Below are 19745 nucleotides of genomic sequence, written 5' to 3' on the forward strand. Positions count from 1 at the left end.
TCCATGTTTCTTGCTTGCAAAGGCTAGATTTGTGGACAACAGTCAATGCTTTAAAAGTAGTTATTTTCTCAACTTGGAGCCAGTGTAAATTCTGAAAGTGTAGGAGAAACGGAATTAAGCTTCCTCAGCACGCACGGATGTCGGAGGGGCAATCAATTTCTTGCAAATATCTGAAAAATATGGCAGTCCCATAATCTATTCTCTATTTCATCAGTGCAATGGCCACAAGAGTCCTCAAGTCATTTTCAATGTGGGACAAGATTTTTTTTTAGAGATTTTAAATGAAAAAACATGTCTTGGGCACATTTAAGACGCAGGGATGAAGACCCAGATTTGAGTCAGTGTAAATACCAAGATTCCGTACAGAGGAGGCTACAGCAGGCAAGGCTCTAAGGGAACCGGGCCAGTACAAATCATTTAAGTGGCGGTTTAGAGATGGTAAAAATACCTAAATTCTGATGGGATTCAGTTGAAAAAAAAATGCAACTTTCCCGGAGTCTGGTGATTAAGATCATGTAGTCAATGGTGTCAAAGGCTGACTAGAGGTCAAAGAGCGCTAGGGTACCTGGATCCTCTCCGACCTTTAACATCAGTAGGCCATCTAAGTGAGAGACTACCACCATTTAATGCTCATTCAAGGGTGGAAATGTGCCTGTGGAGGATAAAGAATATTGTTGGAGTTCTCTTTTAGATTACAAAAATATTGGAGCAAAGTGATGGGCCCGTAGTTCTTAGGGTCCATCGGATGCAATAAGGGTCTTTGTAGTAAGGTTTGCCCACTCCTTCCTTCCAAGCCTGTGGTCCCGAACCAGTCTTTGTAGAGCAGTTGAAATTTTAAACAAACTTTTTGGCTAGAATAACCATACATTCTTCCATATATTGAAGGTTGGGGGGGCTGGGAGAACAATCTGGCAGTGCCAAAAGGGACAGTCTGACAGATCAGTGTTTTGGGCTGTTTGTGGACCTGTTTTTTGGTCTCGAGGTGAGTTCCCTGATATTAACTCAAATATTGAATGCAGCAAGCACAAATAAATGCAGTCTCCCGTACCTTGAAAAAATCGATACTGCTTGTCTTTACAAGGCCAAAACTGCATTAAGTTGCAACTGTAGGCCCCGCTTTTAGCTATATGATTCGCTAATGTGGGTCACTTTTATTTTGGTGCCCGGACCAATTTGCTGTCCCAGTGCGATCATGCATATATTTAGCATGACAAAGAAGTGGGGACCCTGATGCAATTTCAATCTAGTGCAATCTAGCAATGAGGAATAATGATTTTAGGTTGCCTCAACCAATCCTTGGGGGGCAAACTGAGACTATTAAGGGTGGTTTATGGATTAATTCTAAATGTATGTGTTGCCCTACAGGAGCAAATTTATCCATAAAGAACTATGACAGGACAGTTTATTCCAAAATTCAGCAGAGCATGGCATATCATTGCGAAGAGATGTGAGGTTTTGCAATTTCTTCGCAATAGTAAAAAGTGTCTTAGATAGATTAGGACCATTTACTAGTCTACACAAAAAGCAAGCTTTTTTATTTCTTTACATTTAAGGTAGTATTCTTTCACGTTTAGATATATATCTTAAATAGCCTCTATGCCCTGGAGTTTTGCCTGTGCTCCAGTTCGAATTTCACTAGTTCTGAGGAGAACCACAGGTTTTATTTATTTTTATTTATAAAGTTTTATATAGCGCAAACTTGATTGTCCTTTCTTCTATTGGGATTAGATTTTTGATGAAGAGACAAAGTCTTAGTTTAAAACAAAGGTGGGATTTTGTCTCTGAGTTAGCTTGAGAGTGAAAATCGCATTGAAGGGAGATTTCATGCCTAATATCCTTAACGGAAAATGTTTCTGATAAAATACTCCAATCCTACAGGAACCAGTTCCAACTGAATACTTATTCTTTGGAATGCTACATCACAACCAGTGATGTCACGCACAGCATGTTCCTTAAAGATACATCAAATCTTAACAGTTTCCTATGAATGCTGCTTGATTACTACCTTCTTGAGAGCATTTTTCATAAACATAGGAAAGTGCAGTGCACAAAGAATGGCAAAATGACCTATTCAGATCAAGGAGATGAATTTTGAATTGTGAGATCCTCCAGGGTAGCAAATATGGGCACTAGAAGATGTCCAGTCGAATAATTTAGTTCCCTGGTTGAAAGTATGTTTTAAAATATCAGGGTTTTGTTTAAAATATAAATTGTGACCAGTAGGAGTTTTCAGCCCTAGGTTAACATCTCAAGTAAAATCATATTGTCACTTTGCAGGATGAAAATACTCATTTCTTCACAGAAAGCTCCAATGTTGCAGGTAGGGAGTGAGAGGAAAGCCAGGAAAGATAAGCTTGGCCTGGTTACAATTAAAGCCTAATGTTAAGAACAAATGATCACAATTTGAATGGTCGTTGACTCACACTACTTTGACTGAAATTGATCTCAATATTTGACTCCTACTCCATCACCACTTTGGCCTACACTGCTCACTTGAAGGATTTTACAGCTCTGTGGAACCAATTAGTTCCATAACTGGGGTACTGTGGGGAGTTAATCATGATTTATTTAAGAACAAAAGTTGTAAAGGGTACTGATTGAAAAGAGTAAATACTTCAGCGTGTTGAGCCAATAAGATACAAAGCAAAACTGACAGCTTGATTCGAGTGTTCATGATTAATGGGACTTCAAAGTGAGAATCCACCTGACTAGGAAAAGTTAGATCTCCAAGTTAGATCCAGCTATTGGCTAATTGCAGTCCTGAGTTTCAATTCACTGTGGAGCTTTTTGAAATGTACTTAGATCTAGCTCATTGTTTTCATGCCATACACCATGTAGCAGATGCTGGAATAGACCATTTTTAATTTTCCTGGCTTCAGTGTCACCAAACAGAGTGGCAAACCACGGGCTGGGTTCAGATGCAGATGCATGCACGCAGGCTTGCTGTAGGCATGCCTTCAGTGTGCCGTAAGCACATGCGGTGACTGCGCAGCTAACTCACTTTTATGGGGCCCATTGACATATTTAAAAAAAAAGTGTCTAGACTGGCTGAGAGTTTAAGTGTGAGGCAATCCTAGGGAGCCAAGCAAAATGTGAGACATTAAGAAGAGTTAAGTACTGGTTATGGTTAAAATCCCATCCAACCGGGGAGGAGTCCACACCTAAAACCCAATCCTGCATAACACCATCCTATGAATATATTTTAAAACAAGAGTAAAAAAAGCACATTCATTTAAAATAGGGCAACAAACAATCAATCAAATCTTTGACCATCAACAATCAAATTAAATTGGTGCAGCTAATACCTGAAAAGGTGTCTAGACCGTTACATTAACTACTGCCAGAAGTTGTAATTGTGAGACAAGGTGCGCCTAAGGGGTCCTCTGCCTGTAACCCTCAGCACAAATGAAGCCTTGACTCAACGATAGTGCTCTTTGTAACAACTTTCAGGTGTTTTATGAGGTACCAGTCCATCAATTAGCGATACAATTTGATACTTTGGGCGGTGGTGATTAATAGATTTATTCTTACAAGCAGAACTATCCTTATGTTAAGTGAGATCTGATAACACTTCTTGACAGCCTGTGCAGCTTACATGGCAGAGTTCAATAGGACTAACTTGTTAACAGCCACGTCACCCTTTGGGGATGACTGTCGCACTGCCGCAAGCATGGCTGTTGGATGGCCACATTTCTCCCAGGGTTGTCAGTTACAGAGCTGTTAGGTATCATTCCCCCTCAAATATTGCAATAAATTACAAAGAAACAGTGATGGTCTTCCAATCGCATACATGTCAGGTATCTAATACAGAACATGAAGATTTTTTAAGTCAATATGATGGTGAAATATGAGTCTGTTATCAAGTTCTTGGTGGCCGGAAGGGTAGAAAGATGGCCAGGGGGGGGGGGGGGGCAGTTCTCACTATCTTATAACAGTATACGTGGTTTTATGACAGCCAAACATTTCAGTGAAAGTTATTTTAGTTCATGGAAAATCCACACAAGACTGACAAAACCTTTATTACAAACTTCTCTTGCATACATTGTAGAAAAAAAGCTGACAATGAATCAGACCCTTCCCTCTAGCTACTGTACCCTGTACCCCCAATTCACAAAAAGTAGTCAGTTAGTACTCTAGAAGGCTTACTCCTCCTAGATGTTAGTGTACATTTCATCTACTATGGAGTTCACAAAGAATTTTCAGCTCATGTAAATCAGCAGAAGGACTAGTTTATCACCTGTAACTCTAGTTCTATTGTAGTGGAATTTCCATTATATTCTTAAGTACTGAATAGTCCCGCCCCTGTGCGGCGACCCTGGGGCACTTTTTCACAATATATCTTCTTAAGTGTAGCTGTTCGCCTTTCTTTAGGAAGGCCTGCAGAGTCTCTTAAAAAAGAAAATACTATGCAGCCTATAGGACTAGGCTACAATGGCACAATTCTTCATTTTATACTTTGAAAAAGGGCCAGGAATATTATATATCTGTATAATTTCATGCTGTTTTTACACAGTTGTGTTCGAAACGAGGCAGCATCTGTGAGGCCTGCACAAATAACATGACACATTTGTCCTTCACTGGGAACCAAACACCCTAGGGGAGCGCCTGACTCTCAGAGAGTAGCGTTGCAGAGCAGTCTGAGCCTTACTCAAGGGAGGTGGTGTGGGCTAGTAATCGCCATTAGCAGGTGCGCAAAAATAACACTCAATAATTGATTGTCCAGTCTGTACTTTGCTATATAAAAGTAAGAGTACATTTATTAAACACACACACACTACTCAAAACTATACACCAATTTACAAATATACATAAGCTGATGGAATTACTTTGTGACATTGCATAACATTTCCACCCCTCCCGCAGGGGGGTGGGGTCTAGTACCACAACTTCCATGTATGCACATCATCTTGCCTCCCAATGCAATTATTTGAACATAACCTGGAGCGAGGGCCCTGCGCACTGACACCATCCCAGTGGCGTCCCCCCCATTACCTCATCAAGCATTAAACAGGGCTACACCTGCCTTGGTGACATATGACCCTGACTGAGCATCTCCTACTGACCATACAGTATGCACCTCTACATCTTAAGGGCTAACAGTCTGGGGTCTTCACCTAAGCGCAGCAGCAAGAATACATGTTTACGCACACTTTAGAATGACCATACTCATAACATTTGGATATCATTAGCGATGCATTGCAATTACAGCCCATAAAGGCATCACAGATGATCACAGGATTAAGTAAATACAGTCAGACACCCTAGCAGGAGTGCCTAACCACTTAAATCCACTTTGCTTATGACATCACCTTACAAACTGTGAAATTCAGCCCCTCCAACAGAAATAACCATTAGTAAATGAATTTCAATGTCATTACACCATTTCACCTCCAGGGAATGCCCTTCTCGAGACATCTCCAACTCAGCCCTTTAATCTTTGATGCACCTCTCAATGAACCCCCAACTGTAGAACAAAAGTTCCAGCCTAGGAGGTGATGCAACCATCGCCAAGCGTTGAGCGGTTATTCTTTTTAAAGCCTCAAGAAACTTAGGGTGGGACTTAGCTTTGTGCCGTGGGCAAAATTGCGCTTCTCCAGCAGCTCCCCCAGCACCTATTCACACTCAAAGGTGCCCCTCTCCTCTGGGGCCACCAAAAACTATCCATTCTCCATGCCTTGCAAGGCATTATGGGGCGCTTCAAGCTCCTGCTGCTGAATAATAGATGAGCGGCTCTCCTGCTGTTCCGGGGAGAGCCGCGCTGGCACTTCGCCGCTTTCTGGGGCCTCGGTGGAGGGCCAGGTCCCACCCACACCCCCAGGTGTTGGTCGGCGGCTGGGGGAACCCACCCCCAGCCGTTCCTTCTGTTTTTCCAGGGACCGGGCCCCTGGCACCTTCCTCGATCTTCCGGGGGTCCTGGTTCCACCCAGGGCCCCCGCATGCACATTCGATGGAGGACAGCCTGGGTAACCTACGCCCGGCTGCCCCCGCCGGCTCCCCGCCTGGCCAGCACACTTCTGTGCTGCTGCTGGAGCCGGCTCTGGTCTTCCGGTCTGCCTGCTCCGGCGGGCAGACGCCCAGAATCCAGCGGGTCCTCCTGGACCACGGGGGAGTGCGACGGCACTCCCCCCGCCTGTTCCCTTCCTCGATCTTCCAGATGCCCCGGTTCCACCCGGGGCCCCCGCATGCACATTCGATGGAGGGCAGCCTAGGAAGCCCACCCCGGCTGCCCCCGCCGGCTCCCCGCCTGGCCAGAACTCGTCTGTGTTGCCGCGGGAGCTGGCTCCGGTCTTCCGGTCTGCCCGCTCCTGCGGGCAGACGCCAGGCATCCAGCAGGTGCTCTTGGACCACAGGGGAGTGCGACGGAACTCCCCCGCCTGTTCCTGCACATCAGGGCCCGGGGATGGGGTCCCGGGACCCCAGGGCCATTTTCATGGGGAGCGCGATGGCGCTCCCTGGGCTCCGTCTTCGGTGGGGGCCAGGGTGGGCTCCTGGCCCACCTGCAGGCCGTGGGGGGGCGACGGCGCTCCCCGGCTTTACTTCTTTGGGGGGCAGCCCCCGGGACCTGACCTGACCCACCCCGGGGGCATCTCTGAGACCGGCGGCGAGCCCCACGCGCTTCGTCGTCAGTCTTCTTTGGGGTCAAAGGTCGCCTACCTTCCGGGGGCCATATCTCAGCCCCTGGGGTCCGAGCTGCCCCATTTTCGAGTCTTCTTACTCCTGGTGGCGCCCCCCAGCCACTGGGAGCACTCTCCTTTGTCCTCCGGGTCTCCAAGAGGGTGCATTCTGCAGGGAGCCATTTTCACTGGCTCCCTGTGCCTCTCTTCTCCCTGCACAGAGGCCCCTGCTTCGGTGCACCGGTCCTGGGCTCTTCTTCTGGCGCTGTTAGGGGCCTGGGGGAGGCAGTCAGGGGTGTCCTCCTTCCAACTGCCCATTGCCAGGCTTCAGCACCTTCTACCTCAGCACCCCAGAGAGAGCTTCTCTTCCTGTGCAAGTACTTTTTAAAAGTTGAGTAGGGGGCTGGCAGGAAGTCTCTGTGTGTCCTATCAAACAGCGACACATCACTTCCCTGCCCCTGCTCTCTCCTTCTTGTCCAGCCTCTGGGTTTGTTCAAACATGGCGTCGTCCAGTGTTTCTGGCTACATGGCCTCTGAAACCCAACTCCTTCCACCCTTACTGCCTCCACTGTGGTTCAGCTTGGTGCTTGGTACCCAGCGACAGCAGTTGGTGGATTGGCTTGTAGCTCCACCTATCTTTTCTCCTTGGAGGGAAGATCTTTGCTCTGGGAAGAAAGGTAATTAATCTAACCTGCCAGGGCCAGACCCCAGCCAGGGACTCAGAGAAATATGAAATTTCTGAACGACCCAAAAGCATACAAATATGACTTTGGACTCTGCAGAATACTTATTTTCACATTCGCTACACAGGTCTTTAGTGCATGTCTGGAATCTGTATGTTAAAATCTGGATTGTGGCGTAAACATTATCGGTGCCATCTTGTCCTTTTTCAGATCCATACGTGCGCGTAAGCAGCAACCATTTTGATTGCCATGGCCTCTCTGCCCACCTCCGATAGCCAGCGTCTCTCTCTCCCCCTCACTCCCCAGCCTCGCAAGCATCCCCGACAGCCCCCGGTCCCTCCTGCTTGGGTCATAAACGCACCTCCAGCGCGACCCTGTCTCCGAGCCACTTCCCGTGCTGAACCCCCCCTCACTCTTTCATCTCATTCATAGAACAGGCCCTTTTGATAACCTCTTCCTCCCTGCCCGATTGTCCGGCCTGACCCCAGGCCATCAACTAGCTCAACAGATGCAGTTTATTGCCCCCTACAGTAGGACCTCGCCCCACATCAAAGGAGCGGGGATTAATCAATGCCTTCACACCCCTAGATCCGACCGATCGCCCACATTCCTGTTCCCAGCGGAATGTCCAGCTGCGCGATAGCCATCATGCTGAGATTTGGGTGGGGACCTCTACTGTAGATATGTGTGAGAACGGGCCTGAACCGGGGATTCCAAAGATGCCTTTGTGAACTTCAAAGCAATACCACGGATGTCATAAATATAATAAAGCCATAAACCTGTGTATAAGAGGCCAGGCCTCAGAGATGCGGTTAGAGCACCTCGAGAAGATACTCTGTTGTCTGATTTGACGTGTTCTGCTCCGTCGGAATAAACTCCTGTTTCCTGCCTTCCAGTCTCCAGCGCCTGCCTCTTTATTTGGTAACCGTGAGTTGGGTGAGAGGCGGCTAACGCCGGGCAAACCTTGAAAAGGGGTAATCGACCTGATCTGCCTGACCCTTTTTTTTCCTCAATTGGCGTCCCAAACGTGGGGCCCATCAGCGACACGTGGATCCAGTGGGAGAGGTCCTGACGACGGAGTGAACGACTGCAACGATCGGGAAGTGCACCTGCCCGATAGACCCTCGTCTGGCAGCCGATCATCCGAACTTCACTGGTTCCGAACAGACCTCTCTCGAGTGATCTACGGTCCTGACTGGGAACCATCAGGAGTGCCACGACAGAAGATAGAGGACGATCGGGCGCTGGAATCGGAAGACAGGAAACTGTCCATGCGGTCCGGGTAAGGTCGTGTAACACGACAAACTGTGAAATATTTGATTGATTGATTGGAAAATACTAGTATTACTCTCCGAATTGTTGGTTCTTTTGGAGATTCTCTGTCTGCAAACGGAGGGGAATAGAAAGTATTCTCTCTTCCTTTGCAGGTAGTGAAGGGTAGGTAACGCAGGCTTTTGCCCCCGTTGTAATCCGTCATGCCTATCTTTCTCCCCCACTGATTGATTGTTTGCCCGAACATTGTTTGTTTGAGGATTGTTTTCTCGAGAATTCTCTGTCTACAAACGGGGAAGGATAAAAGTATTCTGTCCTCCTTTGCAGATAGTGAAGAATAGGTAACGCAGGATTTTGCCCCCGTTGTAACCCGTCGTGCCTATTTCTTTCTCGCCACTGATTGTTTGATTGAACGGACATTAATTGTTCGATATTGGTTCTTTGGAGGTATTCTCTGCTTACAAATAACGTGGAATAGAGATATTCTGTCTAGTCTTTGTAAGCAGTGAAAGGATAGGTAGTGCAGACTTTTGTCCCCATTTGTAACCCGTCATGCCTATCTTCTCCCCATTGTTCAGTAGTTGGTTCAGCCCGGACCGCTTATTGGAGGTGGATCATCCGGCTCCTCTGGAGGGCACCCCTAATAAGGATATGTTTTTAAAGTATGGACTAGTCGCCGTAGCTTATAGTAAGTTAAGGCATAAATATACTAAAAAGGATCAGGAAAGTCAGTGGCCACTGATAGGATCCTTCGATGACGCAAAAATAAGCGTGCTGGAAACAGCCCTTTGTAACAATAAAACAACGCCCACTATGCTTGATAGTTTCGGCATGTGGCGCAAGGAGACGGAACAACGAAAGAAAAGAAACGAAGTCAGACTAGAGAAAGAATTGCGAAAAACAGCTCATTTAGCCGCGAGCAAGTTGAAAGAAGAGATAAAGGAAAGAGAGGGAGCTAGACTGAAGCAAGAATCCGAGACATCGAGCCAATGTCCCGTTAGAACACCCTCTACGCTTTACCCTGAGCTACCTTCGAAGCAGCGAGCGAACGATGATCTACTGCTAGGTCCCCCGATCATCTACATGCCCCCTCCATACGCCCCTTCCCAGCCTCTAGTGCAACGCACGCAACCCCCTAGCACAGATGAGAACAGTGCCAGAGCCTCGGTCCTCACGGCCTCAGCGCAGCGCAAACAGCAACATTAGATGAGCCCGAAACTGAGAAGAAAGACTCTGCTAGGCTCAATCGATTGAGTAAGGATGAACGAGCAGGGATTGATAAGATCGTAAAGACGCTAGTGGAGCGGAAAGAAAACGAAGATTACGTGACAGATATATGCAATACATATGCTGATAACCACAAACGACACTTTGTTGCACGTTTTTGTTATCACACCCTTAACGCCTATGAAGACCGGTATCGTAACAAAGGTCCTGAAAGCCTAACGACTCTGTATAGAAAAGTCGACATTGGAGAGCAGGGCGAGGGTGATGTGACGGACCTCTTCTCGCGCACGCTTGAAGTCTTCCGCCACCTCACTGAACAAAGATTAGAAGCCGACACCACGACCCCTGTAGCGACTGAACCTCAGACCGAGAGAACTGACACCATGATGCCAATAAGAGAAGCGGCACCTTATTGGGTCCCCTCACGAGGACAGGGAACACATGACGATATTAACCACCAAGATGCGAGAGGGAGGGTAGTGTACAACTGGGTCTACCAACCCTGGGATCGGCAAGACATCCTGACTTTCCGAAAGTCCTTGCCCGATCTACGAAAGAACCCCACTGCCTTCTACACAGAATTAGGTACTGCCTTGGGTTCGACGATTATGACCCTAGCGGACATCGACTTGTTCTTCGGGCTATGTCTGCCAGCTGATGTGTGGAAGCAAATCCGGAAAGTCGACCACCTTGAGCTGTTCGGACATACCTGGTCACAACTCGATGGCATAGACAAACAGCGAGAGCCCGGACAGAAACCCTTGAAATCGATTCTAGACCTGCCAGACAAAATAGTACTAAAACTGAAAACCATAGTACCAGAAAAGAAGGTGGACTGGTCGATAGTAACGGCTTGCTGCCAGAAACCACAGGAAGACGCCTCAGACTATTTCTCCCGGTTCGAAACGGTGTTCTCCGATTACAGTGGCCAGGACATGACCTCTGCGACCGGACATCAGTTGTTCGTCCAGAACTTTGTAAAAGGCCTGACACCAGAAGTCTCGCAAAAACTGCAGACTAGTGAAAGTAGTTGGGCTGCCTCCAAACCCGCGGCTATCCTTCAGATGGCTCAATACTACGAACGGCAAAAGAACGAGAACGATAGGGCGACTGAGAAAAAGAACAAGCATTTACAATGCAATAGGTCTCGAGATAATTAAGTTTGAGTTTTTGGCATTGCTAAATATTGCAACACCAACTGCAACAAAAGTCTATAATTGTGTAGTTGTGTGTGTGTGTAGTTGTGTGTGTGTAGTTGTGTGTGTGTGTAGTTGTGTGTGTGTGTAGTTGTGTGTGTGTAGTTGTGTGTGTGTAGTTGTGAGTGTGTAGTTGTGTGTGTGTAGTTGTGTGTGTGTAGTTGTGTGTGTGTGTGTAGTTGTGTGTGTGTGTAGTTGTGTGTGTGTGTAGTTGGGTGTGTGTGTAGTTGTGTGTGTGTGTAGTTGTGTGTGTGTGTAGTTGTGTGTGTGTAGTTGTGTGTGTATGTAGTTGTGTGTGTGTGTAGTTGTGTGTGTGTGTGGTTGTGTGTGTGTGGTTGTGTGTGTGGTTGTGTGTGTGGTTGTGTGTGTGGTTGCGTGTGTGTGGTTGCGTGTGTGTGGTTGCATGTGTGTGGTTGCGTGTGTGTGGTTGCGTGTGTGTGGTTGTGTGTGTGTGGTTGTGGGTGTGTGGTTGTGGGTGTGTGGTTGGTGTAGTTGTGTGTGTGTGTGGTTGTGTGTAGTGTAGTTGTGTGTAGTGTGCATGTAGTTGTGAGTGAGTGTGTGTGTAGTTGTGTGTGTGTGTGTGGTTGTGGGTGTGGTTGTGTGTGTGTGGTTGTGTTCTGAGTTACTGATTTACTGGGCGAGTAAAAATACCCCACGACCTGCTGAGTGCCAGCGTAAATCTGGCGACACCCCTCCCTCTGGTTACACGGCTGAGGAGGAGGCTTGACCCCTGACACCCTTTAATGACCACAGGAGGGGAGAGGGAGACACAATTTGGGTATCTCGTTTTATTGCTCCCCGGGGCCCTGGCAGCTGTCCTGTCGGCCCCAAAAGGCGATCATTATCGACAGGTTAATCAATACCCAGCAGCTGACACTACAGCACGCAATGGGGGGGGGGGGTCGTTCTGGTGCAGAGGGGCAGCCGTGGGGCTAAAATCACACGCAGGACTGTACTTCTTACAAAAAACAAATATTTAATGCAGAACAATGACTTATCGCTGCAGCACACTGTCTTCTGCGCACTCCAGCCCGTGGCAGAGCAAGTCATGCCATGGAGAGACGTTGGGCATAATGCACTGGGTAATAACAATAGTAATAAGCGCACTAAAGCCACAAGACTTTCAGCAAGCGATATAATTAAACAGCAAAATAGCAATTATTATTGCTATGAATTTGCTCCGAAGTGTAAAAATAAAAACAGTGTTCAGATGGTGCTACCGGGTGGCGCTGCAGCAGGCCACAGGTCACTGCTCGTTTGCACAACCTGTGTTATGGGAACCGCACCTTTTAGGGGCCCCAAGAAGGGATTTAAGTGCACAAGACACCAGTGAGGTCCTTATTCAAATGTGCGCAGGAAGCTGTTCTTTCAGTGCCTTAAGTAACGTGTAAGAGGTTTGTGACACTTTGTAAAAAATTTCCTGCTACCTGCCTACATGTCCACGTGCCACTGCCAACAAGAGGACGGCAACGTCACCTCACTCACTTCAGGCTGCAGCCTGTTATTAAAGAGCCGTAAACGGGAGCCGCCTCTCCTAGGGACAGACGATTCTGGGAAAATCATTACTGCCAGCTGGGCAGTCGTTCTTTCTGTCAAGTCAGTCAATGGAGTGGTCCCACTTTTCGTCCCCATCTCACGCGTGAGGACTATATAGCATGCCTTCAATTTGGGAATTACATCAGCCGTGCAAAGTTTTTCGAAAATATGAAAGATCACGTTTTTGACCGACAGTACTAATTGGTTTACGTTTGCAAATAAAATGCTGGTTTAATCCCTATAGTCTTTTATATGTAATATCAGTGTGTACACTTCTGTGGCGATTACAGCCTGTCACTGATTTATTTAAAAGTCCTCGTCGAGCGGTGCTCGCATGTCAGGGAGTAAATGCTTCAATCACTTCACAGGTGGTTAGAGATGGAACATGGCACACGTCAGCGCGGTAACGTCATATTCTTAAAACTGGGGGGGACAGAGGGGAGGAGGGGGGGAGAGAGAGAGAGAGAAACGACTGCCCAGCATCCCAAAACGAAACCTAGCGTGGGGGCGGGACTTCCGTCTTGTGCGCGAAGCCCGCGCCCACGGAGTTCCTGGTCAACAGCAGTGCGTGATGCGGGGCTCCCATGCCGGAGAGCCCCGCGGAGGCGACAGAACACACTGGATTGGCGGTAAGTGGGCCTTGGGGGGCGCTCGTGTGTGTGAGTGTGTGTGCGCGCGTGTGTGCGTGTATGTTCGCTCCTGTGTGTGTGTCTCTGTACAGCGGGGGGAGGGGGGAGTGTGCGCTTCCCAGGAGACAGCCAGGCCGAGCGCGGCGCGTGGCAGTCGGCGCGTGCCACTTTCAAATCGCCTCCAAGGCGATGCGCGCGGCCAGCAGTGTCTCCTGGAAAGGAGACACGGCAACAATAGGCTGTCGGCGGACACGCGCTTCCGCGCGTGCAGCCGAGACCTAAAAAGGACTTGAAAGAACGAGTGATGATTGCTCAACTGCAAGGAGTGACGACAGGAAGGGAACAGTATAGAGGAAACTACCAGTCGAATGCTCCTAGAAATCCACCCCCTAGAGACCGCACACCCACACCCGCACCCGGCGCTCCACGAACAGACCTCGATGAGAACCAGTGTGCGTTTTGCAAAGGATATGGGCATTGGAAGTCCCAGTGCCCGGTCCTGCTAGAAATGTACAAAAATAGGGACGCAAAAGACGTAGCGGGTGGGCCGAAAAATAGAGGACAGGGAAGAGGGCACGCAAACGACGCCAGCAATAACAGATCAGGCAGACCGAACACTTTTGACCACCCCCGACAGAACCAATGCCAGCAGACTGACTGTGATGATGCCCGCGACTTCGCATAGGATTGCCTAGGGCAAGGGAGGGATCCAGTCGAGCTCTATGTTGACCAGCAAGGTCACCGCTAAGGTCCTAGGTACGAAGTCTCCATTTCTGGTAGACACTGGCACGACACGTAGTGCGTTATCTAAACGACTGATTCCAAGGGCACCCTTGTCTGGCTCACGCATAACATCAATAGGCTTTGATGGAACGCCCCCCACTAACCCCTTATCCGCACCGGTTTCCTTCGACTTGGACAGTAACCCCACTGACACGACGTTTCTGCTTTCCTCCAACACCCCCGATGCCATTATGGGACTTGACTTACTGAAACATTTCCGAGCTACTATCAGGTGTTCACAGGACGGAGTTCGAGTCATTCTTTACGATAACCCGACTTTGCTCAGACCTCATCCCGCTCGACACATGTTCTCCATCTCTGACGCTGACGCATCCTTACTTGACTCTCTACCTCTGTATCTGTGGGCTAAAACTGACGCTGACGTAGGACGAATGATGATCGACCCCGTGCACATAACTGTTCGCCAAGATGCGATACTCCCAAAACTCCCACAGTATCGGATATCGCCCGAAGGTGAGAAGGCGTTGGTAATGATAATCCAGTCCCTGGTAGAGGCAGGAGTGGTAGAGGAAGTAGTCAGCAATATTTGCAACAGCCCTATCCTACCCATTGTGAAGAAGCAGGGCGAGGGAGATGAGAAAGCGTACCGCTTCATCATCGACCTTCGAGAGGTCAACAAGGTAGTTGTACCTCAGTACCCCGTAGTCTCAGATATCGCCACCATTCTGACCCTGATTCCATCCACAGCCACCACCTTCACTGTAATAGACCTCAAGAATGCTTTCTTCTCCATCCCCATCCACCCAGACAGCCGATATCTTTTCGGCTTCACGTTAAAATCCCGCTCATATAGATTTTGTAGAGCTCCCCAAGGTTACACAGAAAGTCCCAGCATCTATAGCCAGGCCCTCAAGAGACAGCTGGACGCCGTTCAGCTACCGGAGGGAGTGGTGTTGATACAGTACGTCGATGACATCCTTTTGGCGGCCGACACCACTCCACTTGCAGTCACAGCCACCATCCAACTCTTGCACTTCCTTGCGGAAAATGGCCACAAGGTCTCCAAGAGAAAGTTGCAATTCTGCCAACCCCAGGTCACCTACCTAGGCCACCTCTTGTCCAAAGACAGGAGAAAGCTTACACCCGATCGAATTCAGGCCATTCTAGAAAACCCCTGTCCCAAAGACCCAGAAACAAGTCCGCTCCCTGGTAGGCCTCACCTCCTTCTGCCGGCAGTGGTTGCCAAATTTCAGCCTCATTGTAAAGCCACTACTTTCCCTGCTAGCCAAAGATGTCCCCTTCCCACTCCCTTGGACCCCCGAATGCCAATCTTCCTTCAAAGAACTTCGAGACGCCCTTTGTTCTGCACCAGTCCTAGGAACCCCCGATTACACCAAGCCCTTCTCTCTCTACACTCACGAAAGGGAGGGGTGCGCTTTGTCTGTCCTGACTCAAACTATTGGCCCCAAGCAACGACCCTGTGCCTATTTCTCTGCCACCCTTGACCCCGTAGCGAGAGCCTTGCCTGCCTGCCTTCGAGCCGTAGCTGCCGCTGCTGTCTCTATCCGACAAAGTGAGGGGATCGTACTATCCAATTCCCTCACGGTATTAGTACCCCATGCTGTTGACACCCTCCTGAACCAGACTAAGACGCAACACCTGACTAGCGCACGACTGACTGGATACAAACTGACTCTGCTTGCACCCCACATCACGCTGAAAAGATGCACCACACTGAACCCAGCCACCTTGTTGCCTCTGCCCGAAAACGACCCAAACGTCCCCCCTATACATGACTGTGTGACCCTCTCAGACGAACAGACTAGGAGTAGAGTTGACCTCCGAGACACCGCCTTCACAGACCCTGACGGAGAGCTATGGGTAGACGGCTCTTGCATCAAACTCTCCGACGGCACAACCTCAGCTGCCTATGCAGTAACGACAGCCCGAACAGTAATTGAGACAGCCCGCATCACACAACGATCCGCACAGGCGGCAGAACTGATTGCCCTCACACGAGCATGTATTATAGCGATAGGGACCACGGCAAACATTTACACGGACAGCCAGTACGCCTTCGGAGTGGTTCACCATTTTGGACTCTTGTAGAGAGAAAGGGGATTCCTGACGTCCCACGGCACGCCCATCCTCCACGGAGATCTAGTCTCCGCCCTGATTGAAGCAGTTCTCCTCCCCAAATGATTAGCCGTAATCAAATGCCAGGCACACAGGAAGGTGACAGACTTAGTCGGACAGGGAAATGCACTGGCCGACATCACTGCCCGAACCACAGCTGAGAATAGGACGACGACACGCATGTATGTGACCAGGTCACAAGCAGAAAAATGGACTGACGCTAGGGAAACGATTAGGGACATCCAGTTGGCCAGCACACCCCACGAACTGACTGAGTGGGCACGGGTAGGCTCAAAAGACGATGAAGGCTGCTGGCGGACAAAAGACACAAACAAATGGTTGCTGCCTGACGCGTACCTGATTCCCATACTGACTATGGCACACTCCCCCGCACACATAGGATCTGCCCCCATGATCGAACTCATCTCCAAGGTCTGGCACAACGATAAAATCTCCGACTCAGCCAGACGCCTGGTCCAGCAATGCCTTATCTGCCTGCAACACAACCCTGGGAAAGGAACTGTGGTACCCCGGGGAGGGTTTGGGGTCCCCGACCATCCCTTTGAGGTCCTCCAGATGGACTACATCCAACTAGAAAGATGCCAAAGCCTGAAGTATGTATTAGTCATTGTGTGTGCCTTCAGCAAATGGGTAGAAGCCTATCCAACCCGTGATAACACTGCCATGACCACTGCCAAGGTACTACTGAAAGAGTTTTTCCCTCGCTGCGGTCTTTGTCGAATTCTATGGAGCGACAACGGCCCCCACTTCATAGCTGAAGTTATCCAACTAATCTTGAAAGGGTTGGGTGTAAAACAGAGGTTTCATGCAGTCTTTCACCCCCAATCTGCTGGCTTAGTTGAGCGACACAACGCCACACTGAAACTAAAACTGTCGAAGATAGTGGCCACCACAGGATTTAAATGGCCAGATGCCCTCCCACTGGCATTGCTATCGATGCGCTCCACTCCCACTAAGCACCATTTGACCCCCTACAAGGTTGTATTTGGGCGACCGATGAACCTCTGGACCGCCCCTAAACCGACCTCCATTCACGACGTCCCGGATGTTCTACTGTCTGATTACTTGTGCAAATTGACTAAAACGTTGTCTGTCATTCATCAGCAGGTGCAACAGGCCATCCCCGATGCTTCCAGGGGTCCGGGTCACGATATCCAACCGGGGGATTATGTGCTGATCCGAAATTTCCAACGGGCAAAGAGTCTGGAACCCCGGTGGACGGGCCCCTGGCAAGTACTGATCACCACCCGGACGGCTCTTCGAGTGGAGGGGAAACGACACTGGCTGCACGCACACCACTGTAAGAAGGTCTCCTCGACCCTGGCCACGACAGAAAACGTCAGCACCCAAGAAGAGCTCCTGAACAAAGACCGGCCATCACTGAACTGTTATCCTGATACCGAGGCACTCGAACTTGCAAAATTCTCTGATCCCACTGTGCCATCCAGGGAAGGGTATTTCCTGCGTCGAAAGGAGGGAGCTTCGGCTAAGTAGACCACGGACTAAGTTGAATCTCAGAACGGTAGCCTAAACACAACCAAGGGTTACCCGAAGAGAAGCTAAACGAAGTCTGCGGTTCTGCCCACTACCGAGCACCTCGAAGATGATGGAAGCGCCAGATAAGAAGATGATGGAAGCAACCGAAAATACCCACTACAGGAACCCAAAGACTGACAGTATGCACAAATCAAAGACAATTGCCCTTTTCATTGTCCTCCTCTTTTGCCTCCTCCTCATGACTTCCTTCTGGATCGTGGAAGAGAGCGCACCCGCTCATCAGATATTGCTGACCACTGCACAGCCAACCACTATAAAAGAGCATCACCTGATCTCCCTTTCACCTCAGCTCCGAGAAAGGCGTAAGGAGTTCTGGAACAATTCCTTCGTGCAACTGTTGCACCAACACAACCTTGCCGCCAACGCCACAAACTGCTGGATCTGCGGGTTGCTCCCGCATGCCACCGGACACTCTATCCCTTTCATCCCTTCCCCTTTCTCAGTTCATGGCTCCTGCCTTGCCTGGTTGATCCTCTTGCAAGAGAGCTACAAGGACAACGCCACTTCTGGTCAAACAGTGTCACACTTTTACCATGGGTTCTGGCTGAACAAAACCGGGAGGACATCTGCTCCCTTTTGTCCTTTGACCTCTGGTTCCTCCTTCCATATGTACATCCCTGCCAAGGAACGAGTTGAAATGCAGGTGTTCCATAATCCAGCCAGACCCACCTTCTCCTACCTACGGAAACGAACTGCTGCCACTCTGACTGTGGCTCTGTCTGTTATCAATGTCACGGGCCTCGTATGCCTCGAAGGCCTGGGAACACAGCTAGTGGGTCACAGTTCCTGCCACATCACCAGAACATTGGACTCAATTGATCCCCCCTCCTTTGTTGCTTCTCCGAATATGTACTTTGTTTATGGCACCAAAGCTTACACTTGGCTTCCAAAAAGTTGGGGGGGGTACTTGCTACATCGCCTTCGTTCTCCCTCCAACGTACGTGGCCCCAGCAAACCATCACCGGCAGAAGCGCGCAAGAGACATTGAACAAGCCGACTCCACCGGAGCACAGTTCCTGGATGCAGTGAAGGGACTTGTTCCTCTGTGGGGCCCAATGGCAAACAGTCGCGCCATCCGACACCTGACCCAGGCAGTAGAAACGACCATGAACATCACGGCTGGCATCCTCACTAACAATGCGGCCGAGCTTCAGGCAGTCCGCCTGGTGGCTCTTCAGAACCGCCTTGTTCTAGATGTGGTTCTAGCTGACCGTGGAGGAGCATGCCGCATCATCGGATCCAGCTTTTGCACCTACGTGCCAGATAACTCGCCCTCAGTCTGCAAAGCAATCGAGCACCTCCACAGACTTTCCTCAGAGGTTCACCAGGAGCAAGAAGGATGGTCGCTTGGGAGCTGGTTTTGGGGTACTTTGAAGGACTGGGGATGGAGGTTGTTTACATTTATATTGATACCGGTCGTGGTACTGTGTGGGTGTTGCTTAGGTATTCAATGATTGCCACCTTTGTGTTCACTCATTGCTAACTGCATGTGCCCTAAGACTCCGAATTTCGAAGCTGAACGTATGAAAGCTTTGTATGATATCGAAATACGTAATATAATGGGGATAGACATAAATTGACAAGCTGGCTAGATATGTTGAAAAGGGAGGACTGTTAAACATTATCGGCGCCATCTTGTCCTTTTTCAGATCCATACGTGCGCGTAAGCAGCAACCATTTTGATTGCCATGGCCTCTCTGCCCACCTCCGATAGCCAGCGTCTCTCTCTCCCCCTCACTCCCCAGCCTCGCAAGCATCCCCGACAGCCCCCGGTCCCTCCTGCTTGGGTCATAAGTGCACCTCCAGCGCGACCCTGTCTCCGAGCCACTTCCCGTGCTGAACCCCCCCCTCACTCTTTCATCTCATTCATAGAACAGGCCCTTTTGATAACCTCTTCCTCCCTGCCCGATTGTCCGGCCTGACCCCAGGCCTTCAACTAGCTCAACAGATGCAGTTTATTGCCCCCTACAGTAGGACCTCGCCCCACATCAAAGGAGCGGGGATTAATCAATGCCTTCACACCCCTAGATCCGACCGATCGCCCACATTCCTGTTCCCAGCGGAATGTCCAGCTGCGCGATAGCCATCATGCTGAGATTTGGGTGGGGACCTCTACTGTAGATATGTGTG

The 19745-nt window shown here is 49.3% G+C and overlaps 1 protein-coding gene across 1 annotated transcript in view; it reads right to left on the reverse strand.

Annotated features, from left to right (window-relative positions):
* Window positions 1-19745, reverse strand: part of CEMIP (cell migration inducing hyaluronidase 1) — a 551721-nt gene that overhangs the window by 184130 nt on the left and 347846 nt on the right. The gene's annotated exons all lie outside the window — the stretch shown is intronic.

This window comes from Lissotriton helveticus, chromosome 3_1 (assembly GCF_964261635.1).
Source record: "Lissotriton helveticus chromosome 3_1, aLisHel1.1, whole genome shotgun sequence".
NCBI lineage: Eukaryota > Metazoa > Chordata > Amphibia > Caudata > Salamandridae > Lissotriton > Lissotriton helveticus.